Source organism: Myodes glareolus, chromosome 22 (genome assembly GCF_982192425.1).
Source record: "Myodes glareolus chromosome 22, mMyoGla1.1, whole genome shotgun sequence".
In the NCBI taxonomy this organism is placed as follows: Eukaryota; Metazoa; Chordata; class Mammalia; order Rodentia; family Cricetidae; genus Myodes; species Myodes glareolus.
The window spans coordinates 6,579,550-6,606,185 of record NC_142047.1 but is presented as its reverse complement, the minus strand read 5'-3'; the positions used below and the strand labels follow the sequence as shown (position 1 = coordinate 6,606,185).

The 26,636-nt window shown below is 43.3% G+C and overlaps 1 protein-coding gene and 1 long non-coding RNA gene across 8 annotated transcripts in view; one reads left to right on the top strand and one right to left on the bottom strand.

The window, feature by feature from the left end:
* Slc10a7 (solute carrier family 10 member 7) overlaps window positions 1-26,636 on the top strand; it is a 228,397-nt gene that overhangs the window by 127,799 nt on the left and 73,962 nt on the right. The window lies entirely within an intron of this gene.
* Window positions 915-7,256, bottom strand: LOC125410640 (uncharacterized). Of its 2 annotated transcripts, XR_007235143.3 has the most exons (5): window positions 7,052-7,256; window positions 6,471-6,520; window positions 4,990-5,121; window positions 3,794-3,933; window positions 915-1,220 (listed from the first exon to the last, which is right to left on the bottom strand). It is a non-coding gene; the product is annotated as an uncharacterized LOC125410640 (long non-coding RNA). The 2 variants fall into 2 exon arrangements; XR_007235144.3 differs by lacking the exon at window positions 3,794-3,933.

The window sequence follows — 26,636 nt, the reverse complement described above, 5'->3', positions numbered from 1 at the left end:
TTCTGAAAAGTACACACATTTGTCATCTCTGAAACCATTCTGATGTCGAGGTAAGGGCCTCCAAAGAAATGCTAGACATCTTAACGAATAATTGATTAGAAAGGAGCCTGGCAGTGTTAATTGTGAGCTATGGCATAACAAATACCAAAACAGAGCTTTCCGGATCTTTCCAAACTGTGAGTAAAGTCCTGAGCATGCTGAAGTGGAGTTATGGATTGATGAGAGAGTGTGTGGTACTGTGATAGACCTTTAGGTTATTTTTGTCGTGTGCAGTATTCTTTGGTTGATACTTCATTTATTAACAGTTGTGTAGTTTTGCTATTGTTTTATTTTTTTTAATGCTTGACTACTTGAAGCCACTTTGTGGATATTTATTTATCAGACATAATTTGTAAGGTGGATTAGAGCTGAGCTTCAGGAACCAGTGAGCAAAGAGAATGATGTGTGGTAAAACCCTGGCTGGCTTCTTTAGTCAACCCCTTCATGGCGACACAGTGGGGCAGAGCCAGCCAGTCACAGGGGCTCTGACTAATTTGTATTTTAAATGTTCTTTTCAAGGAAGACTGGAGAAAAAAGAATCTCTCAAATGTTATTACATGGAAAACATTACAAATAGTCTTAAAGTAGAGCTAGTGTCCCGTGTCCCCACTGAGAAGCACTTCACAGACAATTGCGCTTTTGTGGACCTATGCTATCTAATCTATGAGTAAGTAGCCACATGTGGCTAATGAAATTTAAATTAATTTAAAAATCAAATAAATGGGGAATTTGGTTCCTCCGCTGCAGTAGCCACCTTTCCCTGCTTACCAGCTGCATGCAGCAGCGGCTGTTGTGTCCACGCATCCCACGACACCGTTGAGTGCAGACCGTATAGAACAGTAGCGGAAACACCAAAGGGTGGTTTCTCTCTGGTGTTTTGTTGATCTTCTTCTAGAGTTTTATTAGCATTTTAAAATGCCCTTTCATGGAAACAGAAAGCATAGCTGTTAGGAGAATGCAGGGGACGTTCCAGCGTTGATCTTGGTGCTCCTGCTCTCTCTAACCGCTCACAGCTTTACACATGTGCTCTCCCACGAGCTTGGATCGAGGCCACGGTTACAGATGAGCTGCACCATAAGGAGCAAAATGCGCCTTGCTTTCCAGTAGGGCGGAGAGGAAAACATCTGAATCCGAATTATATAAAACTTGAATTGGAGTTTTATGCAGTGTGGAAGAGTTGCCTGGAAAGAGAGCATTTCTAGGATCAGAAACTGAGAAGAGACTTTGTTTGTGTCACAGAGGAAACGGCAGTATTCGAAGAATTCAGTGGGAAGTATGATGAATTAAGAATATAAATTATTCCAAATGAAGCAAAGTATTTTCTTTTCAAAGTGGTCTTATTTAAAAGGTAGCCCGTTATCTTTTATTAAAAACACGGAAAGTGTAGACTTTGAGATAAGGTCACTTAGAGTCCCCTCAGTCAGCCACTGTCACTTGTAACGATTCAGCGAGTTTTCTAGTCCTTCAGAACCAGTGCTGTGGACCGAGATGGTTGTGGCACCAACGTGCAAATTACAGTGCTGTGAGCTCTCTGTACGCAGAGACTTAGAGCTGTCACGTACAGTAAGGACCCCTGCTTTGCCACATGTGGAAGCTGCACATTTCTGGAAACCAAGGACAAAAGCAGACATGTTTGTGTCAGGCCACCGTCCGACCTGGGATGACACACTTTGGCTGTCTTCTGTTTCAATAAGTGAATAGAGTCTATGTTGCTGTGGTGATCGTGAGCACTTCTACAGACCCCACTGGCACAGCTATTTACCCTATGTCCTTTCGCAAGTATGACAGATTTGAGACTTAATCTGGCACCAAGAGTTTGGAACAAGAGATGGAAACCTGTTATCCACCTTTTAAAAGAGAGGTGGCAGGGGTAGTGCGGGGTGGTGGGGGGAGCGGTGGAGGTGGGATGTCATCTTTATTTTCTCTACCCAAGGCTGGCTGTGAGCTCTGTCTCCTTCCCCAGTCCCCCAAGGTGTGCTTATGTGCATGCTGAACAGTGCCCTTACTGTTAGCCAGCTTCTGCTGCAAAGGGCAGAGGCAGCTAAGCAGCCGGCTTATGCTCACTCCCAGGGCCAAGTACTAAAGGAACTCAGCTCAGAATCAATCTGTTTGGCTCCAGGGTTTGAGTACCTGATACATTGTTCCAGTTAAATAAATCAACACACATAGACATACACAGACACAGACATGCACATGCGTGTTCTCATTCTCTTACACACTCAGATATACACTTACACCCACTTTCTTTCATACACATTCACACATACACTTTCTTACATACTCACATATACACTCCTGCACACCTACTTTCATTCACATACACTCTCTTACACACACATACCTCTGCCTCCCCCATCCCAACCTTGGCAGTACTTGCAGACCATGATAATGTAACAACCAGCACTCTTCCCTCACCATTAAGTACAATGGTTGATTGTTCTGTTCATCAGTAGTAAGACAGTTCTAATTTATTAAACTTCTGGTAGCTATTCTTTTAGTCTCAAAGATAACTCATAAAATTAGCCACTATTCCCAAATTAATATTTCAACATATACATTGTGATTCTTAAATTATATAAGTGAGTTACCATGTCTCATCAACTTAAGTGCCCAAGTAAAAGTTAAAAGTTCAAGTTCAAAGGCAGGCATGGTAGCTCACACCTACAATCCTAGCACCTTGTGCAGGCAAGGATTGCTGTACTATCAAGACCAGCATGGGCTACATAATGAATCCCAGGGTAGCCTGGGCTACATAACAACACACTTTCTTAAAAAATTCAAGAGAAAAAGAAAAATTCAGTCCATAGCATTACTGATGGTTTTCAATATTTATATAAGATAGAATTTAGTTTTGTTGTCTTGTTCTAGGACTATAAAAGATATCATTAACAAACAGTATTCTAGATTCTGTGCCATATGTTACCCAATTTTAAGGTGTAATGATGTGATCTTTACATACCATGACTGGAGTTAGAATTATAGATTCTTTTGCCACTTTGGTCAGTTCATGGCCCTCTCCTAACTTAAGTTGGTACCCCGAGTTAGCCATTGTGCTTCTGCATGGTCTGCCTCACCCGATGCTGTTGGAGAGTACAAGGACAGCTGATCACTGGACAAACTCATGGGAGTGTACTCAGTGAGAAGCCTGGTTTACAGAGCTTCGGGAGCACCAGTCCTTTGAGTAGTCGCTGTCAGTTCTGTAGAAATCTTGTGAAGCCATGGCTTTCCCCCTTCTGTAATAGGGTTCATCCCAAAATATCCCAACAGTGTAAACCATTCTTTAAACCTGTCTTTTCCTGTGCTGGCAACTTGATGACCTATCCCCACACTGTGGGTGGGACCCTGGTGTGCAAATATTCACTCAGCCAGAAAATCAAAGGAAGAGGCTTCCACGTGGAATTGGTGGTGGTTGTTTTCCTTGAAGTGTGCACTTGCTGGGAACTGAGAAAAGCAAACCAGCCATTTTGTTGCCTTTGATTTGGACACCTCACTTTAATCAAGTCTATCAAACTCAGTTGGTTTGTTTTTGGTTTTGTTTTTTGTTTGCTTGGGTTTTTGTTTTGTTTTGTTTTTCACTCTTTATATTCTTTGAGGGGCTCGCCACCCAGCTCCCAAATAAATACAGAGACTCATTCTTACTTATGAATGCCCAGCCTTAGCTTTGCTTGTTTCTAGCCAGCTTTTTGTAACTTAAATTATCCTATCTGTTGCTGCTGGGCTCTTATCTTTCTCTAGTCTATATACCTTTCTTTACCTCTTACTCCGTGTCTGGCTGGGTGGTTGAGTGGCTGCCCCGATGTCCTCTCTCCTCTTCTCAGTCCTCAATCTTTTCACTTTTTCTCCTTTTATTTATTCTTTCTTCTTGGCAGCCCCGCCAGTTCCTCTTCTGTCTAGCTATTGGCCATTCAGCTCTTTAGTAGTCCAACCAGGTGTTTTAGGCGAGCAAAGTAACACAGCTTCACAGAGATACACATCTTTGCCTCATTAAACAAATATCCACAGCATAAACAAATGTAGCACATCTTCAGCTAGTACTCCACAACACTCTCCACTGTAACCTAGTCCACTCTGGTTATGTACCAAGCATATTTTTTACTTTGTTATAGGTAAACAGAAAATACTTTCTCAGCCTTGGGGTTGGGGTACACACAACAACTTCCATTGGTCATTGGCTCAGTCTACCCAATTAATATTTTTATGGACCAACACTACGTGAGGTGTAATTATACCCTGACACTGTGGAGCAATATAGACAGTTAAGTATTGCCTTTGTTTTCAAGTTCATCTTAACTGTCATATGAATGCTGGAGTGAGAATTGAACACATGGATCCTAGCTAGGCTGGAGGACTGGAAACCAGGCTGATGCAGTGATTTAAGAAGAGAAATAATACTATCATAAGGAAGGCAGCGGCAGTAAAAACGAAAAAAAATGTTTATGTCAAGTAATCATAAAGAGACAAATGCTTGGTGAGTTACTAGAAATAGAAACAGCTCAAGGGGGAGGGGGACCAAAGATGGCTCCTGGATTTTAGTGTGAGGGCATTTGGTGGACAGAGAAAAACAGATTCCTAGTGTGAGGGCATTTGGTGGATAGAGAAAAACAGATTCCAAATCCAAATCAGACCTTGTAGCACAGCCATGGAAACTTGATGCTGTGGATATGAACAAGATGTTGTGAGGTAGTCAGAGGAGCTGCAGATTCTTTTTTTCCCTCCACAAAGACACCCCAATTCCAATGGCAAATACCATGCCTAAGAAAATCTAATTATAAGAGAAATACATCTTCGTGTAGATTGCCCTAGGGCACTCAACATATATTCTGTAATGGGAAGGTTTCCGATTCCACAGAGCCATGTCATATCATAATAAACTTGCCTGATAAATCAGGTGTGTCATACTCAGGAGGGGACTTGATCATTAAAAAAAAAAAAAAGACATGATATACTTACTTCACAGGTGAATCTTTGCTGCCCATTGAGCCTGGCTGATTTACTGCAGGAGCCAGTGGGGTGTGAGTAGAAGGCAGGATTCCCATCATTCCTTAGCATCTCTTTGCATCTGCTTCACAATGCCAAATACTCCTTTTTTGGAAAAAAAAATTCAGAATGAATTTATTGGCCCTAGTCATTCTTCAGAATTAAACTATCCAGTCCACTTGAAACACAGCTGTCTGTGAAAAGACCCGTCAGCTCCAGCTCGTGAGGATTAGAATGTTCTTTCCCAAGCCCCAATGCTCCAGAAGATGTTCAGAGTACGGACATTCCTCTTCAGTTACCCAGCAAAAGATTTGTACCCAAGCAATAGAAACACTTCATACAATCAATAGAAACTAGATAATCTAGTTAACAAAAATAATCAAGGATTCAAATATACCCAGAAAAGATTCAAATATTCAATAAACTTAGGAAAAGAGGTTTGTTATCGTAATTAATTAGAAAAATGAGCATTAAAGTGCAGTGAGACACCTTTCCATGAGAATGAGCCCTCTGAGTAGGATCACTGATAACAGATACAGTGTACATGCACAGCAGGTGGAATTCCCAGGCGCTGCCCGTGAGAACGGGCCTGGGTGGGTCAGGGCCTCTGGATACTCACTTGGCAGGTCTGCCTGTGCTCAGTGTATAGCTGCTTTAGGGTTAGCCACTCCTCTTTGAGATATGTGCCCATTACAGTGGATGTGTGCATCCAACAAGAGACGGGAACATTTATAGCAGCTTTTAACAAATAAACTACAGTGGAAAACCTCATGTTCATTGCTAGTAAAGGAGTAAGTAAATGACTCAGTGGTTAAGAGCACTGCCTACTCTTCCAAAGGTCCTGAGTTCAATTCCCAGCAACCACATGGTGGTTCACAACCATCTGTAATGAGATCTGGTGCCCTCTTGAGGAAGAGACCTGGTCAGTCGTCCTCATCAACTTAGATCATGAAACCCAATATGGACAAGTTCAACAGAACCGCCATATACAGGCTGCCCAAGCATGCTTCATCATTGCCAGGGCATAAATTTCATTGATTCATTCATTTCAGTATAATCACACAATGGAAACTGGGAAAAAGTGAGCTCTTTGTCTTTCTCACAAAGCCACAGTTGTTACTCAGAAGTCATGCTGTGGAGAGAAGCAGACACAGAAGGGTTCATGGGTGCGATTTTGTGCATATGAATTTCAAGATTAGAGCAATTCAAATTCAGTTGTGCTAAAAGCCAGGTGTTGTTGGCATGGTGGGTTGATGACTGGAAAGGAGTGCCAAGGATCCTCCCAGAGCACTAGAATGTTCTGGGGTGCTGGTATGCTTGGATCTGAGTGGTGGTGATTGGCTGAGTAGAACTGCATATGGTACATGATAAATGGTATATATGTAAAGCTTTATGTGCTTTCATACACAAGAAACAAAATGCTAGCTCAGTCTAGTGTTGCTTCAATCTCTTACCCAATTGAAAACATCCCCTCTTCCTTTCCCACGTCTGCTCAACCAGTAATCTGCAATATGGAAAAGAAAATTGTGTTGTTGGTTTTTTCCTGTCCTTGCTTCCCTTCTTCTCCCTTCTTGAAGCAGTCTTTGTCCCTGTCAGGTTAGCCACATAGGAGAGGGAAGAGTTGGAGGAGAGTGGGTACAGTCTGGGTCTCATACTCCGCTGCCTTCGGGCCTCGATGTCCTCATTGCACACCTCCTAAAGGTTGACTCCCTAGTGCAGTGGTTCTCAACCTGTAGGGGAGTAACAGATTGGCCATCCTGGGTATCAGGTACACATTACAATACATAACAGTAACAAAATTACAGTTATGAATTAGCAGCTAAAATAATCCTATGGTTGGGGGTCACCACGGCATGAGGAACAGTATTGAAGGATCGCAGCATGAGGAAGGTTGAGAATGGCTATTCTCGTGGGAGTGCTATGGGATCAACTCCCAGCATTGAACTCCAAAGTGGGCTTGACCATTGATTCTTAAAGAAAATCAGCAGCCTTGGCTCCTGAATCTCCCTCTGCCTCTGGAGGCATGGTCAGAGACCTGAGACAGCATTCTTCTTTGTCTTGCTTGACTTGTGAGAAAGCTTGAATCTTTGCAGAGCTGAGGGAGCTCACACTCGTTCCTATTGTAGCCTCTGCTCGCAACCTCTTCTCTCCTAGCCTCTGAGAAGGAGCAAGGCTCCTAATGGCCTCCCAGTTCTGGAAGACATGTTCTCCATGCTCTCCTGAGATGCTGCTCCCTTCGTTGTGTGGGACTCATCTCGAGAAGGGGTCGTTTTCTGTGGCCCAATGACTGCTGGGGGAAAGGGCGTGGTTATCTGTGACCCAATGACTGCTGGAGGAGAGGGCGTGGTTATCTGTGACCCAATTACTGCTCTCAGATGCCTCAAGATGCTGCTGCAAATCTTTCTACTTTTATTTATACCTGGGAAATGCATGCATTAACTTCCTTGTCACTGACATCAAAGTTGCTATTGAAAAAAAGCAACTTAAGAAAGGCTTATGCTGGCGCATAATTGGAGGGCACAGTACAGTTCATTATTGCAGGGAGGGCATGGTGGAAGCGGGTCACAGATGGCACTCCTCAGCCTCCTCATAGAAGATTGTTTTCGTGGCTCAGGGGCTAGGAGGCCTTTCTGTGCTCTGAGAGGACGTGTTTGGTTCCCAGCACCCGGGTCAGGTGACTCACACACAGTCTACATTCGTCCCTGTGCTTGAAGATTATCAGGAATTCTGGATAACTGAAAGAGCCCGGTGAGTCTGTTTCCGCATGTGTAGCATCTGATTCACATTTTTGCTGATGAATGGAATAAGAACTATATACATCCAAAACCGTGCACTCACTCCCATCCCCGTGCAGTGGTCATCCCTCAGCGAAAGGCTAACTTCACGCTTAGCAGTAGTCCGACTCTGTCTCTGCCTGAAACCCCTCATTTCTCTCCTGAGTGGAGCAGCTTTCCTCAGTTACAGGCTGTTGGTAGAGGGATAAGAGGTGTGGGATTCATTATGAAAATGTGTCTTTCCTTTCAGTTTTAGCTTTTGGAGACTTTTATGTGCTGTATTTGAAAGTAAACCAACTGTGGCCTCCTAGGAAAGGGCTTTTCGTCAGAGACATGCGTGTAAACCTGTGCTCCGCGGCTGTGTCTTAGATACTTGTTTATTCAGCAAACCCACTGGAAACTTACTTTAAACAATTGGGTGCTTTGTAGACAAAGAGAGCACGGTGATTTTTTAAAAAAGATACTAGTCTATGGGGGAAAACTGAAGTCACTCTGTATAGTGTCAGGTGGTGCCCATCTTTATAGACAAACATCAGATGAATTAGGGTAATGGAAGTTGGGAGAGGAAGAAGGTTGGGGTGGGATGGTCTCTTACAAATAAGAGACAGTCAAGTAAAGGGCGGCACGTGGACCCCAGAGTCATCTCCAGTGTGCGGAGTGCTAAGTGATGGAGTAGCTGGAAGGACCCTTCCTGGCAGGCCGTTTACTGTTTGGAGCAACAACCACCAATATGTTTTTGAAGATTGAAAAAATACATGTAAAGTACCTTTCACAGGGTTCTGAGGTAACTGAAAGTTTTCTTCCCATTTCAAGTTTTAATAAAATATGAACTTAAAAATTCATAGTCAAAGATTTTCAAAACGGTCTCAAGTCAGTTTCTGAGTTTGCAAAGTGTTCAACTAAGTGTAAGGATGAGCCCCAGTGTGGGCTTTGGTGAGTCTGACAAGCAGTGTGTTAGACCATAGCTTTATGCTTTTCAAGGCATTAGGCTAGCAAGGAGCTCTCAGCTCAATGTGCCATGGCTCTAATGGTCAGGAGTTAAAATACATGAGAATTTTTCATGCACAAAGTGGCATAAATCATTTGTTAAAAAATCAGAGCTGCAAAAACCAAGAATTTCTGCACTGTGGAAGTCTGGTTTGCTAAATTATCCTTTATATAAATGATCAACAAATTATGCCCACTTTAAATTTAAAAAATAAGGGAATGAATTCCTTCTCATCTTTCCTAGGCATTTGAGACATCATGGTGCTTATTTTAAGTAAGCTTCCAGCTTTACCAAGTGTGACCCAGTGTTACAGTGCACAGTCTAGCCTGTGTGTGATGACATCACTGCCTGCCTCTCTGTTTACATGGTAGCCAAATCATCTATAAAAATCAGGAGTCAGAGCTTCTGTCCAGAAAATGATGAAGATCGAGGGTGCCCATGAAGTGTGAGCGGGGCTCCAGAAAATTTAAATGGTTTTTCATACGCTTTAGTTTTCTGTCTATTTCTTGAAAACTGACTCATAGGTGTTTAAAATCTGTCAGATACCTTGCCGGGAAGCTTGTAAACTCATTCCACTCTGAGAAAGTAATTTCTCCAAATTTCTCAAGCACATTTCTGTGAGTGGTGAGAGGGAGCCAAGGCTCCATTCCACATTTAAATCCACAGCACTCCAGGTCCTACCCCGGCTACCGAGCAGAGGAAGGAGTAACTGCATTTGTGCGGCAATGTATAGAAATAAATGTATTGAAATCCCAGCGAAAGCGTCTGCTGTGTTTGACATAAGATAGCCGAGAACGCATTCTCCTCACGTCCATCTTCACGGTCCTGAGTTCCCAGGTCAGTGTGGAAACACGCTCCATTCATTTAGAATGAAGTACACACCCCAGTAGCCATCAGCTTGGTGATTGCAAGGCATTTTGTTTGAAATAACATGACTACCCCTGTTGTAAATGCAGAGCTCATTGGACTTGGTTCAGAGAGGTTGGAGCCTGGTGACCCCTATTTGTTATTTTCCTCAATATATGAAAAATGAATTTGTATTCTAAAGTGTGTGGCTTTGATGAGTAGTGTGGACCTTTCATTGTGTCTTTTCCCAAGGCTTTCACCCTCATTCTGTTTCTAGCTTCAAGTGTGCCTTTAAATTTATTCCTTATAAAAAGTCAGTCTGTATATTGAAAATTATTCATGTTTTCCGTGGATCTTCTTCATTTTCACCTGTGCTGGATTTTCCAAGAGTGGACACAGTCAGATGGTTTTGTTCCTCTTAAGAAAGCCCTGACAGGCCCATGACACTGGCTACTGCTGTAACTGTACATTTCTATACATAATTGATGGCCTAGGCCCCAGCAGACGGCACCAGCACATAGCAGTGTAGATTACCATATGGGTGGTGAAGGGGAGGGGGATCCGGCCTTTGAATTTTCTATTTCTGAATAGACATAGCCCCTTGCTCACAACAATTCCAGAAGGACTAAGTTTACCGTGGCTACAAATATTACTCAGGGAGCAAAGCGCCCCGCACTGGACGGCTTGCCCAGGCTTTCCGTGCTAACTCTATTAGCCTGTCTTACACTCCTCAGCTTTTGAGTTCACTGACATTTTGGTAATGGCACCCACATGCACATGTGCTCACACAGACACACACATACACATGTGTGCATACATACACACACATGTCATGTGGCAAGAAAAGTTAGATTCCAGACAGCGCTCTTTGAATCATCCCCTAATCTAATTGCCCTTTTTAATTTAATTATAAAAGGTGAGAATGCTACACAGCAGGACTGGTTGTCTTTTCATGAGTGCTGTGCTTGAGAGTCCTGTCCTGGCTCTTGTGTGTCCTCCTTGCTGTCCCCACTCCAGCCATTTCCTGGCACTGTAGCCTTGCCTTGCTTGGCCACCCAGACTCCTTCAGTCTCAGGTTAGCCGCCACCCATTTCAGGCTTCCATCGTCCCCAGTACCCAGCCTTCCCATTTTTTGTGCCATGGCTTTTTTGCAAGTTGGCTCAAGGTAGAAACATAAAGGCCCTTTGCCATGATTTTCCAAATCCTTTGTCATGTGCCCACCATGGCATCAGTGTTCTGTAATTATTATTGAATAAAATTACAAAAATCACATAAAATTGAGTTTTAAACATAAAAATAATTAGAATTTTTCAGGTAAATAGTAAATTGTTAGGCTTTATAGCTGTGCTTGACTTTGACTTTGTTGTGCAGTGTATATTCTGGATATTAACCAAGAACCTGTCTGGTCTGCACGAAGCCGTGAGTGTGAGGTGGCATAGTCATGTGATCCCAGCATTTGGGAGGTGTAGACAAGACCATAAGTTGAGGTCATCATCTACTTCATAAAAGGAAATAAGCATAACTGAAAATTGTAAGTCAAATACAAAGAGAGCCCCTTTGTGGTAACTAAACTTCTTGCTTTATTTTGATTTAATTCCCTTTTCAAAATACAGTTTCACAGAACAAAGAATTTCTGTCTTGTACTGAACATTTACCTAGATTGATAATTTGATATAGCCAGAAAAGGGTTTTGTTTTCCTCATCTCTTGAATTGCCCTTTCCTTTTAGAAAACAGAACGCACAGCTAGTAAAGCCTTCACAAAAAATGGCTGTTGTTTAGAATGGCTCTTAAACACTGTTTAACTTCAGAACATATTCCACCATTCAAGCATTAAAAACAACATGCTTATTACGCCTTCAGTTTGCAAATTGCTCTTAGAGTTTGTAAATTAGTCATTGATTTCTAGGAACAATAATTTTGAATTCCAGCCATATCAACGATGGCTAAGTCCATATTGTTTGTGATCCATCAGAGAATGAGCCACAGTGTGGAGCTCTGCAGGCTTTAGAGCAAGTTAGCTGCCATCTGTGCAGGGGCTTTGTCGTCCGTTAATGGGAACATTAACCACACCGTGGCTTGATTCAGAACACTGTCGCACCTGCAGAATGTGTAGTGACTTGCCAGTATGTTTAGCTGACACTACCTGCCAGTAAAAACTTGGTTGAGGAGGCTAGGATCAGATGGACCAGTTGTTGAGTGTGAGCATGACCTGTGTTCAGATACATGATCCCTAGGGCTTGTTGGCCCCGGGGCTTGCTGAATCCGTGAGATTCCTGATTTCACAATCTAGAGTGGGGGCTGGAGGTGGCTCCGAGTTTAGGAGCCCTTGATCTTGGAGAGGACCAGGGTTAGATTTCCGGCACCTACATGGTGATTCACAGCTGTCTGTCCCTCCAGTCCCAGGAGATCCAGTGCCCTCTTCTGGCCTGTGGGCACAGTACACATACGTGCAGAGGAAACACTCACATATGTAATTTTTTAAAAAGATGAATAAAAAAGAAGAAGAAAGTAAGGTGGAGAGTGGTAAAGAGTAATCTGACATTGACCTCTGACCTCTACACACACGAGCATACACACACACACACAGAGAGAGAAAGAGAGAGAGAGAGAGAGAGAGAGAGAGAGATGCATTCACATATGCACACACATGGGTATCCCAAAAACAACAATTGAGATATTGTTCTACTTGAGGCATATTTCTAAAACAGAGGATATAAGATAGAACAAAATAAACTTGGTCCCTCATAAAACTTTCAGCCCAGACAAAAGCGATCTGATATAGTTTCTGTTGGTTTTGTTGATCTGCTGTGTAGGAGATCAAACCCAGGGCACTGCGTGTAGGCAAACACTTTATCACTGAGCGGCATTCCCGGCACGTGGGATAGGTGCATAAATAAACAGAAGGTTGTCACTGGGCTGCGTGCTACTAGGTAGTGTGCCTGTGTATTCGGCAGGAATAGGCACTGGCGGGGAGGCTTCCCCACTGACCACAGGAAGCAGGTGGGAGGGAGCACAGCTCAGCAAAAAAAAATGGATTCAGGACCCACAGCTGGCATTTGGGAAGAGACATACAGAGACTGGGAGAAGTAGACTAAGATGGGCAGGTAGAAGCAGGTCATGCAGATGTGCTGGCACTCTTTAATGAAGGATGGCATTTCGATATGGAGGCTGGCTTGGAAACTCCCGGAGTTTAAGCAACAAGAGAAAGCGGGGGAAGTGCTCTGTTTTGAGATACTGCATTGAACACCAGCCCAAGGTCAACGTGCACCAACCACCCTAGATTCCTTCTGTTCTCTCTTCTGCCTGGATTGCCCCACCGATGACTGCCTGACCTGTGTCACTGCTGCGTGCCCATAGTGATGCTCCTAACAGCATCTCATTCTGAAGGCAGGTTCATGCCGACACTTAGAAGAAATCATACCAAGATGTGAGCAGCTTCCATCATGAACAGTGTCTTCAAACTTTCTGGCACCCCTTCCTATTTATCATGTTAGCTGAGACCAGAGAGAGCTTTGCTTATATGGGTGTTATCTTGCTGCACTTATCCTATTTAAAATGAAAACTTAGAAAGCATTAATTTAAAAAATAATGCCAAACTCCATGAAAAGTGACTAATGTTTCCAAACAAAACTGAAAACTCGTAAGGAGTGCCATCATTGTACATTTGTCAGATCTGCTCCTCTTGGGCTTGGTGCCAAACCGTTAAAGTCTGCCTTTCTGTAGTAAATCTGCTGCAATCTCACACACATCACATAGCTTCTGGAGAACTGTGTGCTGATATGAGACAGCGAACGGGGAAACGCAAGTAAAGTGATTGCTATTGTTGTCTTGAAGATAATGTTTAACCCTCTGACCTTCAGAGGTCTGAGGGGACCCTTTGGTCCCCAGACCGCTCTGAGAATCGTTGTTTCAGGAGAAGATACTGATTAAGCCCAAAAACTCTTCTTGGAAAGAGAAGGCAGGCTGTCAAGGAAGTGAAGGGAAAAGAGACCATAAGACGCTAGTCTGTCTCTACCTTTCTCTTTTCACGCACACCCGAATCCATCAAATGCTCTCAAAATTCTTGATGTTTCCTAATGTTTACAGAGACACCTATGTTTAGACAACATGGTGTTTGAAATTCCCTTATCTTTTTGCCTTGGGTGCTCAGGTGAACTGAATCCATGTGTGGCTTGTGGCTGCTCAGTTAGCTTCCTGTGCCACGGCATAGCTATCCTGTACATCGTTTATTTTTCCAGACCTGACTGGTGAGAGTTCTTTGAAAGTTCAGGAACGACACGACTTTCTATTACTTTCCTAGATGGCACAGAAGGGCTTTCTGAAGGCAGCTGACGCTGGCCTAGGTATTGATTGACTTACAGCGGAGCTGGGTGCCCTTCCTTGACAGACTTGAAAAACAACATTCGTGAGCACAAACTTTGTTAACTATGTTAAAAATTCATTTTCATTGCTTTTAATCATACGTACCGTGCACCTTTAACATTAAGCTCCATCCTCATGAGGATAAATTTTATACTTTTAAAATTTACAGTAGTCAGACATTCCTGTCTGTTCTATAAGTATTTTAGTTTTGGAATTTGTGAGCCATAGCTCATCTTAGACAATTCATACTTTTGAGCTCTAGGTTTTGCCTTCCATGGCACTAGTAGCCTTTGTTCTTTAAGGAGGGACAGACTTGCATAATAAAACTGTGTCAACAGATGTCAGGTAACTTGCACTCCTTCATCTGACCTAAATTATCTGTGAGATTCCTCACTCAGGTAAATGGCTGGGGAGGGGAAGGGCCTGTTGGATTCAGTGAGCAGGCATGGATGAGCTGCCTGCAGGCCACATGAAGAAGGCAGCTGGTGCTCTTCTCAGCTCTCACAGAAGTGTGGGACACGTGTGTGCTCTCTGGATTTGAGCATATGTAGTGCCCAGGTCTTAATCTTCTTCCCGCCACTGTCTAATTCCTACGTTCACCTTGATGAACCGGCAGCTACATCCAGACCAGCAGCTCAGCCACAAGCAGCCCAGAATTAGTGTGCACTGTGACCTGAGAAACTATCGTAGAGAAAAATCCTTTGGCAAAAATACATAATTATTGATTCGCTTTAGTATTTAATGAAAATGCTTTTACTCTTAAATAAGAGCTATCTTTAAAGTAAATAAAAATAATGGTTGATTAAGAAATATGCTTCAAAAATGCATTTGTTATATGAGAAAAAAATGTTAAGGATCCTAGATTAGAACAAGGGATTTCAAGTGAGGGTGTGTCTTCCTGGAAGGCTTCTGTGGAGCTTGCTTCAGCGCTGTGCTGTTCCTATTATGAGAGTGGCGTTGGACTGTACACACATAATATTTCATCTGCATTTAAATGCACATAATCAGCCATAATAATTTGTCTAGCACACATTTTCCTGTGTTCCTTTGCCCTGCAAGGTCCCACAGCGCCACCTAGTGCCATGGGTTTTCCTTTGCATAATATTTATAAATTTAAAAGTTCATTTAAAATCAAATATGACATGAAAGCAAATGTGTGGTTTAAGCAGTGTTACAAACGCAATGATACAAGGGTCTTACTTCTGCAACTGGAAATTTCAGATGAAAAATAAATGATGGTTGTACAATATATTTGTTATAAAAGTTCCTGACTTAAAAAATGATCAGTATTCCAATTAGTATTTCCACAGGAAACTCTTGTTAGGAGATTGTCGTGCTGTGTGTGAACTGATGAAGTTATTGGTGGCTTCTCTGTCCAGTGAAAACGCTTTTTCTTTTAACTGTGTGCCAATCTAATCAGTCAAAGGTCATATTCCCTGGCTGCTTCTGAAGTTCGCAAATCTCACTTCAAATATCAAACCAACCAACACCATATACCATAGAACTTATCTATTTCAAGCAAAATTATATAACTAATTTTTATGTTAGAATCAAGAGGAGTCAGAGATGGATTAAAATAACTTTTGTGTTTAAAAAAACAGTAAAATAAGTTAAATAAGAGAATGTAATGTGCTCATACTGTCTTTGGGGAAGAACTCCTGGCATTCATGGGAACAAGCAGAGGCAAGGGCTGTGCGCACAGCCAGGTGAGTGCTGTGACGGCAGGAGTTGTGTCCTCACCCCTGCAGCACTCGCGGATAGCACTGGACACTGACGTGCTCTGTGTCCCCGGAAGGGGTCCCTAGAAGCACTTTACTTCTTTGTCTCTCACTTTAGTGGGTTACTAGAAAATCTTTTTTTTCCCATCCTTTTAGCTTTCCTTTCCTGCTGGGATTCCTGCAGTATCTTGCTTGCACAAGGGCAGTATTAAATTATGAAAAAATTCAGTTTTCCTTGTAGTTGTCATCCATATTGAAAGCACTGGTTTTAGGAGCTAGGTAACTGTGTGCGTTGTATGCTTATCATTTTAGAAGACGTTATTATATGTTGCAGGAGTGTGTGTGTGTGTGTGTGTGTGTGTGTGCGCGCGCACAGCGCTTTACTACATAGCACATAAACTCTGAGAATGCGGAGGATTTTGTCAATCTGTATTAACTTCCAAAATGGTGTCTGCCGCATTGTAAGCACTCAGTAAGAAAGTGTTGAATGAGGGGCTGGGAGTAGATGTCTCAGGGCGCTTACCCTGCAAGTGTGAGCGTCAGAATTGAAATATCCAGAAGCCACATAAGACCTAGGCTGGCATGGTGGATACTTCTAATCCCAGCACTTGGGAAACAGAGACAGGGATTCCAGGACATGCTGGCTAGCTGGAGTAGCCATAATCTATGAGCTTTGGGCCAGCCCCGGGCCTGCTTCAGTCAATTAGGTGGAAAGCAATTCAGTAAGACACCCAGTATCATCTTCTGGCTTCCATGTGCACACATGCATATGTTCATCCATACACATATACCCACACATGTGTGAACATACATGCATACCCACATGCATGTCAACACATACCAAATATACATACACTTTTTTATTTTTTTAAAAAAGGCAAAGTGTTAAATGAAGGACCAAATGAAAACATGTGGCATTGTGTCCAGCTGCTGGATAGAGCACAACATAGTGAGTGTACAGTGGGATTTTACTCAGGCTACCTATGCAGTTATGTCTGTATGCCTGCTGTCATTAATACATGAGCACTATAAGAATTAAATTATAATTAATAATATCAGAAACAGTCACACCTGTCAAATGTTTGAGCCTGTTCAGTTTTCTTTTTGTTATTGAAAACATAAACGCTTGAGATTCTTCTATAAATCAGGCACACCAAAATTCAGTCAAAATGGGTCATTAGAACAGTATTCTATTTTCCTCTTATGTTCCAGTTACTGACATCTCTGCTATATGAACTATGGTTAGAGGTCTTGCAGTTATGCTCATATTGATCATCATACTAATTGTTCATTAGATGTGTTCAGCTAATTAGTTAAATCCTATAAGTGATATTTTATAGCTGCTAGTAGAAATAAGTATATTTAATGAACCATTGTGTTTTACTTTAAATGTCTCTTGGTTCTTACTGTTTGATGTGTGTGTATTTGGAGTTTGTAGTTTGGGGGGGGGTATTTCCTTCCTTCCTTCCTTCCTTCCTTCCTTCCTTCCTTCCTTCCTTCCTTCCTTTTTTTTCTTTCTTCTAAACTGTCAAAGTGTGTAGAAGTTGCCCTCTACTGGGGAACTAGAAAAATTATGTTGACTCAGATTTTTCATTTTCCTTAAAGATTTAGTTAAAATTTTTTAAAATTTTTCTGTTGTTCATTTCTTACTCTTTGGTACTTTTAAGATCCAAAGATATGGAAATATTTATCAGAATACATTTAAGGATAAAAACCTAACCAGCTGTAGTAACATCAGTCCTTGGTAGGCAGAAGCTGAAAGATTAAATTTGAGCCCAAGCTCAGCTGTGTGAAAAGACCCTGCCTTAGAATACAACCAAGCAGTAACAGAAACAAATACCTGGCGAGCAGACTCAGTGGTCAGGCTAGCCTTGCAAGCCAGGCACTTGATTACACTTGAATGTAATCTCTGGAGCCACATCCAAAACTAGGCACAGTGGGGCATACCTATAATCCCAGCACTCCTAAGCCAAAATAGGAGACAGAGATAGAAGTTCTAGAAGTTCTCTGGGCAGCTACCATGGAGAGACCCTGCCTCAGGCACCATAGGAGAGACCCAATTCCAGAAAGCTGTCCTATGACCTACATATGCGAATATGTGTACACACACACACACACACACACACACACACACACACACACAAAATCAATAAATATATGGTGTGATTATAAATACAGCTATTTCTGCTCCAAATTGTTTTTCATTATTTACAAAGCTTGCTATTTAATTAAGACCCAGAAGTAACTATAAGTTTTAACTGAAACATTAAGGGGAATTTGCTGTATATAATTTTGCAAAATGAGTCAGTATTGTTTTTACCATTTAACTGAGGAATTCAGCAATAAAAATCTAGTACTTTTTTCTACAACTTTTTTGCATTTTCCTAACAGTAAAATTTGGACATGTTGGGGTGTGTGTGTGTGTGTGTGTGTGTGTGTGTGTCACTTATACCATACTGCACATGTGGCAGTCAGAGGACAACTTCAGCTGTCAGTCCTCTCCTTGCATGTTGTTTGGAGACAGGTTTTGTTTTGTTTTTCTGTGATTCGCTGCTATGTTCATCATGCTAACTGGCTCCTGAGCTTCCCACCTCACCTAGAGGTTCTGAGATTACGAAGCTGTGCTACTGTTCTCTACTTTCTTGGCCCTGAAGACGCGGACTTAGGTTTTCAGACTTGTGTGAGGATGCTTTCCAGCTCCAACAGGGATCTCACTGTTCAGCACTGTAAACCAAGAACTCCGTGGTCATCAAATGGCCAGGTCCACTTATTAGAAGTTACTGTCTGCTGGCCCAGTCCCAACTTTCCCTCCTGTTTCCTGTTCATGTGGCTTTGGCTAGCAGTACCCAGAGGTTTGGAATCCAAGAACCATGTGTAAGTTGTGTCCACTCCAGGGTTGTTTCCTTTCCCAGCCGCTGATACTCAGTTTTAAATCATATGTTACTAAAGTAGAAACTAATTCCTAACTGACACTGATGGTGGAAGGCCAGTAGGGAAGTAGACTTTGAAAAGGCAACCTGATACAGGAATTCTACCTCTCTTTGCCTTGTGGTGGGAAAGAAAGGCTGGAGACCACTAATGCTCACAGGAGGAGAGCCGAGGACCACTGATGCTCACAGGAGGAGAGACTGGGGACCACTAATGCTCACAGGAGGAGAGCCGAGGATCACTGATGCTCACAGGTTGAAAGGCCGAGGATCACTGATGCTAACAAGAGTAAAGCTCGAGGACCACTGATGCTCACAGGAGGAGAGACTGGGGACCACTGGTGCTCACAGGAGGAGAGACTGGGGACCACTGGTGCTCACAGGAGGAAAGGCTGGGTATCACTGATGCTCACAGGAGGAGAGACCGGGAACCACTGATGCTCACAGGAGGAAGGGCCGAAGACCACTGATGCTCACAGGAGGGAAGGCCGAGGACCACTGATGCTCACAGGAGGAGAGGCCAGGGACCACTGGTGCTCACAGGAGGAGAGGCCAGGGACCACTGGTGCTCACAGGAGGAGAGGCCAGGGACCACTGGTGCTCACAGGAGGAGAGGCCAGGGACCACTGGTGCTCACAGGAGGAGAGGCCAGGGACCACTGATGCTCACAGGAGGAGAGGCCAGGGACCACTGGTGCTCACAGGAGGAGAGGCCAGGGACCACTGATGCTCACAGGAGGAGAGGCCAAGGACCACTGATACTCAAAGAAGGTGCATATATCTTTAGGAGTGGTTAATTCATCTTTTCTGGACTGGAGCCTCTGTGAGAGACAACATTGAGAGCTAGTTTTCTATGCTGGGGGCAGGTCTGATTAAGAAATATTATGAAGAATGTAATAAATCAGACTACTGATGCATGAGACAAGGCAGATGGGATGCAGATGTTCTGCTCACCTTGTCTGGCTCATACTTGGTGTTGACCAGTACATTAGTACCCGCAGCAGAGTGTACAGTCCTTTAGACACATGCAGTAGGGGTGGACCCTTGCCACGCCCATTCATTTCATATGAATGGATGTCTGCTTTCTGTCTATATGTTTAGATTAAAGCTGTGGAATAAATCTGAACCGTAGTTTTGATTAAACTGTTATTTGCGATGCCTTGTTATTCTAGAAAGCTTCCCCCCACCCCAAACACCTAGAGGCCTGAATTGAAATCCCCAGGGCCCAGATTCTTCACTGGTCATTTCATTGCCTCTGTTTCTTTTCTCATTGGCCCTCGTTCTGCCCTAGTTTCTACCTTGCACATACCTGCTTTTTGTGAACTTTGTAACGTGTTCTTCCCTTGCTGTATTAGCACTGGGGCTGGCTTTGTTTTATGGAGTTGTTTGTTGTTTGTTTGTTTGTTTGAGACAGGGTATCTCCTTACTGTCCTGGAGCTCACTCTGTAGATCAGATTAGCCTCGAACTCACAGATATCTGCCTGTTTCTCCCTCCTGAGTGCTAGGATTAAAGGCATGCACCACACCTGCCCAGCTGTTTGTTTTATTTTGTTTTGTTGTTGTTGTTGTTGTTGTTTTAAGCAGGCAGACAGAAGAGAGCGCCTATTGTAAGGTTATGCTCTTCAACAGTCCCTGTTTCTAGGTTGTTGTAATGCCCCACATACCTTTTCTTTTTGCTTGTGTACCTATATCCAGTAACACCTCAGGCAATGACCTTTGGGCTTTCTGGACGCGAACTGCTCTTCAGTGCTTACCTGAGCACATATGGGCGTGGGCTGTGGTTCCCTTGCTGGTTCTTGTGCTTCCACTAACACTGCAGCTTGGAGGTATTGATCATTTCTGAAGTCCTCCATTTCCCTAAGTCCTCAGAAAACTCTTAATCAGGATGTAGACAAACACATAATGGTAGTGTTCCCACCCCACCCCACCCTTCCCTCTTAAATTTCTGTATAATTCTCCTGTCTACTTCTGTTTTCTTGTCTGTAAAATGAAAATTGTAACAATGCTTTGTCATAAGTGTATTTAAGGACTACATGAGTTATGTGTACAAAAAGCATAAAATAGCTTAGCATACATACTCAACAAGCATCTGTTATGTGTCAGGTGACTCGTTATTGCTAATGTAAAAGTGACTTTGCACCAGGTGTCTGCCTGCATACCACCATGTCCTGCCATGATGATACTGGACTAAATCTCTGAAACTGTAAGCCATCCCAGTTAAATGTTTTCTTTTAGAAGAGTTGCTATAGCCATGGTGTCGCTTCACAGCAATAGAAACCCAAACTAAGACACCCCTAAGGCAGTGAATCTAAAGTAAAAGCTCCACACCTTCCTATGGATATGTTCCAGTTAGGTGAGCTTTGGCCACCCATTGGGTTGTGTGTGTGGACTCAACCTCCTGACATTAGGTAGGTGTGCTGCTTGTGCATAGTGTTTTTATACTAATAATGGACAGAGTGTTTTCATCGTCCCAGGGAAAGCCATACTACAGACCCTCGATTGCAGCTGTGCCCACAGAGGAGACCTGTGGACCAAAATGATCCTTTGACACTAAGATCTTACCTTAGTCCCAGAAGCCTGTGTCTTCATAGTGTAGTCCCAGAAACCAACCCTTCACTCTATTTCCTTCTGTTGTCTCTAGGCCTGTTGCATATAGATAAGAATTTTAAGATACTTCTTCAGGTTTCCTTGTTGTGTTTTAAATCTGTAAACAAGCGGAAGATTTACATGGAATTTCTTGGAAAACACAGAAATCTTGCTGTGGGCATTAATTGTCACTCTTAATCTGCATAGAAAAAACCAAGTTAGCAGCTAACTATTTAATACAGGATGGTGAGTTTCCATAGCCAGAGAGTAAGATTAATTATTTACTTTAAAAGCAAAAAGATAGTCAAACTTAGGTGGCATATATCTGTAATTCCCACACTAAGGGGGTGGACACAGGAAGATCAGGTGTTCAAGGCCAACCTTGATTACATAGCAAGTTGGATCACATGTCAAAAAAAAAAAAAAGACAAAAACAAGCAAATAAATCTGCCAAAAGAGAAATCATATATTTTGACACTGTTTTTCATCTTTAACATCTGTTGTGCCAGTGATAGTAATCTACATGTTTTTTCCTTTTTGTGTTTGTCCTTTATCTGCTTTGCAACTCTGAATATTAGGACCCCAAATTCAGTTCGTCCAGTTCAACATTTTTATCCTCACTCCCCACCGGTCCTTTTCTCCATTGCCTTAGCAAAGAGGGCCATCTTTGGATCAGAAATACTGAAGTTAATGTTGGAAAAGGAAGTTGTCAAGATAAGCAGGCTCTGCTGACTCAGACAGATGACCTTAGCAAGTACTGAGAAAACTGCCGTTTGTGATTGCTGCATCACCATCCCTCACAAGTCCTGCAGACAGCAGAAAATGGGCAGGATCTACTCCCGGATTTGTGTAGACGTCACTGTGCACATCAAAGAAGGAAGAACATGGATCATGTGCACGCTAGCAAGCCATTTGATGTCCATCCAGAGCAAGATTAAATTAGCACTACAGTTAATCCTGTAGTGGCCGATAAGGAATTACAGAGGAATGTGCCATGATACTCCAGGGGTCGGCACAGCTGCACTGAGAGCCAGGTTATTAGAGAGAATAGCCTGTTGCCCTTCTCTCTCTCTCTCTCTCTCTCTCTCTCTCTCTCTCTCTCTCTCTCTCTCTCTCTCTTGTGAAATACAGTTGTTAGTTCAGAGCACACTAAAGCAGAGAGATCTGCCAGTCATCGCCCGCAGGGTACCTGTGGCCATTCCTGTTTATTTACCTGTTGTCATCCCTGGCTGGTTTCCAGGTATGGCAGCCAAGTGGAGTGATTCCAGCAGCGCAGAGTCAGATAATTATCTGCCCAACACTCTTCTGCTCTAGGTTCTAAATCCACTCTCATTCACAACCTCACCTGCAGACTGCCCAGGGACACTGCCAAAATGAAGATTATGAAATAATTGGTCTGGGCAATAGTCTGCTGCTGCCAGTTCTGAGACCACATTCCAGACTATCAAGGGCCTAGATTTCAAAAGGACACTTAGTGGATTTGTCCATCTTAAAAAGGAAAGAGGAAATTGTGAGTTGGACACCAGTTCATTGGCCAGAATCTTACTTTATGTCAATGATAGTGTCCAAAATCATTGTTGTCTTCGAGGAACTTTTTTTTTTTTTTTTTTTTTTTTTGGTCATTGCAAAGTGATTATCTGGTTGTCCTTTTCCTGTCTGAGGTTATTAGCCCCATGATTATGTTTGAAGAAAGTGATAGCAAGCTTGGTAACTTGTGTGTTTAATTGACCCAGTGTTGACTAAGTTCCTGGGTACTTCATCTGTTGGAAGACAGCTCTATCTTGTGTTTTAGTATTTATGGAGCACAGATGCAGCCCTCTCCCATGTTCATGACCTTTTCAAGCCTGTTTGATTTGAATCTCCCCAAGGAGAAAGGACTGGCCTTCCTCTCCCCATTAGAAAAGATGCTTACTCCCTATTTGAGAGTATTCTTTCCTAGAATCCATCCCATGTCCCATGCAGGCATCAGCCTGAGCGCTGCATCTCCTGCTGGACATGGGAGCCAGGGGGAGGGCACAAATGCCTGCTTCCGTGGTGTACTGAGTGACAAATGCCTTGGCCTCTGACCCAGGAGTTTTGGCTCTTTAAAGAGTTGGCCAAACTCTGTCCTTCTGCCTCCTCCTTTGGTCCCTTATTCCCTTCCTGTTTAATTGTCTCACTAGTCTTTCAATGCAGTGCTTCAGCCTACATTCTGTATTCTCTACCTGTGCCTTTCCTCTGCTGCAGGGCCCAACCGTGTGCTGGGGATGCAGTCCGTTGTGTCCGCTCTCCTGCCCCAGCAGTCAGCTTCAGGCCCGTGTAGCCACCTGCTGCATCTCCAGCGCAGGGCCTCATGGACTCCTCACACTTTTCTTGCCCAAGTAAAATAAGATCATTTAACTCCAAGGCCACTTCAGCTGAGTACTTGGCTCAGTGGTGCCCTGTTTGGTCAAGCATCACCTAGCACAGAAAACTAAGGAATTACCTACTGTCCTCCCTGTCCTTGTCCTTGCACTCAGCGAACTGATTCGTCCATCCATCTTCAGGGACATCCCCCATCATTTGTCTTCTCTTTGTCTCCTTCTCAAAACCCCATCCCCTTAGCTCATATCAGATTCTGCCCAGAGTGCGGCAGGTTTCCTCCACTTCAGCCCCCTGCTTTACTCTCTTCTAACCTGTCACCTCGCCGTCACCACACCATCACCACACCATCACCACAGATTCCTGTCCCACTCATGGCTGCACAGGCTCTTCTTGTGGTATCCCATCGCTGATACGGAGCCCAGACTCCGTGATGGATTAATTACTAGACCAGTCTGTGTCTTTGGGTGTTCAAGTCCATCCTTCCCACTGCACAGCCCACTGTGCTCCTCAGTTTGAGTTTCTGCGGGCTCGTCTCCATTCCCTTCTTGGCCCCACCTGAGCCCTTTCAGCACTCTCTGAGATTTTTGTTTTGTGTGTTTATCCCATTATTATAGTTGCTTGTCTCTGGTCTCTGAGCACTCGGAAGCCATGGCTGTGTTTGTGTCGTTTGTTGTTGGTTTGCAGCCTCACACAGCTAGTATATTGTTCTTGGGCTGTGTGATAACCATTGTCATTGTAATTTCATTAAGGGGTTTGTTGGGTTGGGGGGGCAGAATCTCATTTAGCCCCAGCTGGCCTCACTGTCTTAGTGTTATGATTACAGATACACACAGAACTCATGCACTTTGCCGTCGATGTTTGTGTTATCATATATTGTTGACTGCGTATCCTGCCAATTTTGTTTAAATTTAGGTATCTTCAGAACTACCCATACCATCCTTTTGTAACCTAATGCTTTGAAATTTGTTAACTAGAAATTAACTGTCTTGCCATAACCTTGTTCCTGAAGGATGAACTTTTCCTAGCGTTTTAACATACCTTTTGTATGTTAGCCACAAGGCAAAAGGTACAGAGTTGTATGAATCATTGTTGTTAACTTTTTAAAGTTAATATTTGCACAAATGTATGAATAAAAGAAGAGTATTGCTAACGTTTAATTTTCAAAAAGTTGACAGCATGACTTCCTCACGCATACGGAGCAAATAGGCTGGACACTCACTCTCAAGGATAATGAGGCATCAGCACATGTTAAATGACTGCCAAGGTGACAGACATTTATATATATATATATATATATATATAGGCCACCAGAAAAACATATTAAATATATTTACATTATAGACAGAACTGGTTAGTTTTTAATTATAGGGCAATAAAACAATAAACTTTAGGGCCATTTTTTCCCTACTACAAAACAAATCATTTGTATAAATTAACATGTGTTTCATAGTTGTAATGATTTCAGCCACGTAAGACTGACACTTCTGGGTTCTGGGGGCCATGTATGTGCAGACAAGCCCTCAGGCAAAAGTGCCTAATGCTTTTAAGGGCCCTGCATGACTCATGTATGTCGTGGATTACATCATGACTCAGCTAAGCTTTTGTGTGCATGCGTGAGTCTCATCATGTGCGTATGACATAGCCATATCAACCCCCTGTGCGCATGTGCTAGGCAGCTTTTAAAATCTGGACACACCATCTTCGTCTTTCTCTGCACACTGACTTCACCAGGTCTGTACACACCCCATCTAATAAAACTCCTAAGCAAGTTTGTTGTGTGCTTCGTGTTTCCTTCTCACTCACGGCAGGTATAATTTCAATAGTCAGGTCACTAAATTATGGTAATTAGGAGTCAAAGAAAGAAAGGTCTGTCTGGCCTAGTAGCTGTAGAATCCTTAGGTTGTCCATTGTCTGCCCAGGTAGCTGTGGAATCCTTAGATTGTCCATTGTCTGCCCAGGTAGCTGTGAAATCCTTATATTGTCCATTGTCTGCCCAGGTAGCTGTGAAATCCTTATATTGTCCATTGTCTGCCCAGGTAGCTGTAAAATCCTTAGGTTGGTCAGTGTCCACCCAGGTAGTTGTGGAATCCTTGGGTTGGCCAGTGTCTACCTAGGTAGCTGTGGAATCCTTGGGTTGTCCATTGTCTGCCCAGGTAGCTGTAGAATCCTTAGGTTGGTCAGTGTCCGCCAAGGTAGCTGTAGAATCATTGGGTTGTCCATTATCTACCCAGGTAGCTGTAGAATCCTTGGGTTGGTCAGTGTCCGCCCAGGTAGCTGTAGAACCCTTGGGTCGGTCAGTGTCCGCCCAGGTAACTATAGAATCCTTGGGTTGGCCAGTGTCCGCCCAGGTAACTATAGAATCCTTGGGTTGGTCAGTGTGCGCCCAGGTAGCTGTAGAACCCTTGGGTTGGTCAGTGTGCGCCCAGATAACTGTAGAATCCTTGGGTTGGCCAGTGTCCGCCCAGGTAACTGTAGAACCCTTTAGTTGGTCAGTGTCCGCCCAGGTAACTATAGAATCCTTGGGTTGGCCAGTGTCCGCCCAGGTAACTATAGAATCCTTGGGTTGGCCAGTGTCCGCCCAGGTAACTATAGAATCCTTTGTTTGGTCAGTGTCCACCAAGGTAGCTGTAGAATCATTGGGTTGATCAGTGGGTTCCAGCTCCACACTGCAAGGACAGATGCTCCCTTTCTGTCTCATTTCTACAAATCAGTACATTTCTATTATCCATCCATCTCTGATTACATTTTGGTGAGGGTACATTTAGAAGACGGTTCAAAACCAGCCTAGGGCAAAGAGTAGTAGGAACCAAAGACTTTGAGACTATAGGGGGACTTAATGCTAACAGAAGCATTACTACCAAAGTATCACCAGAGGAAAGAGCTAAAGAGGCTAGGGGTCTCATTACACCATGCATGAGTCAGTTAAAAGGCCATGGCAAGGAGGAAAGGTGGGCCTTACCCGGAATTGCTGCAAAGAATGACAGACAGCAATGTTGATGGTTTGGGGTTTCCCACCTTGGCCTAGTGGTGCACACCTTTAATCTTAGCACTCGGGAGGCAGAGGCCAGTCTGGTCT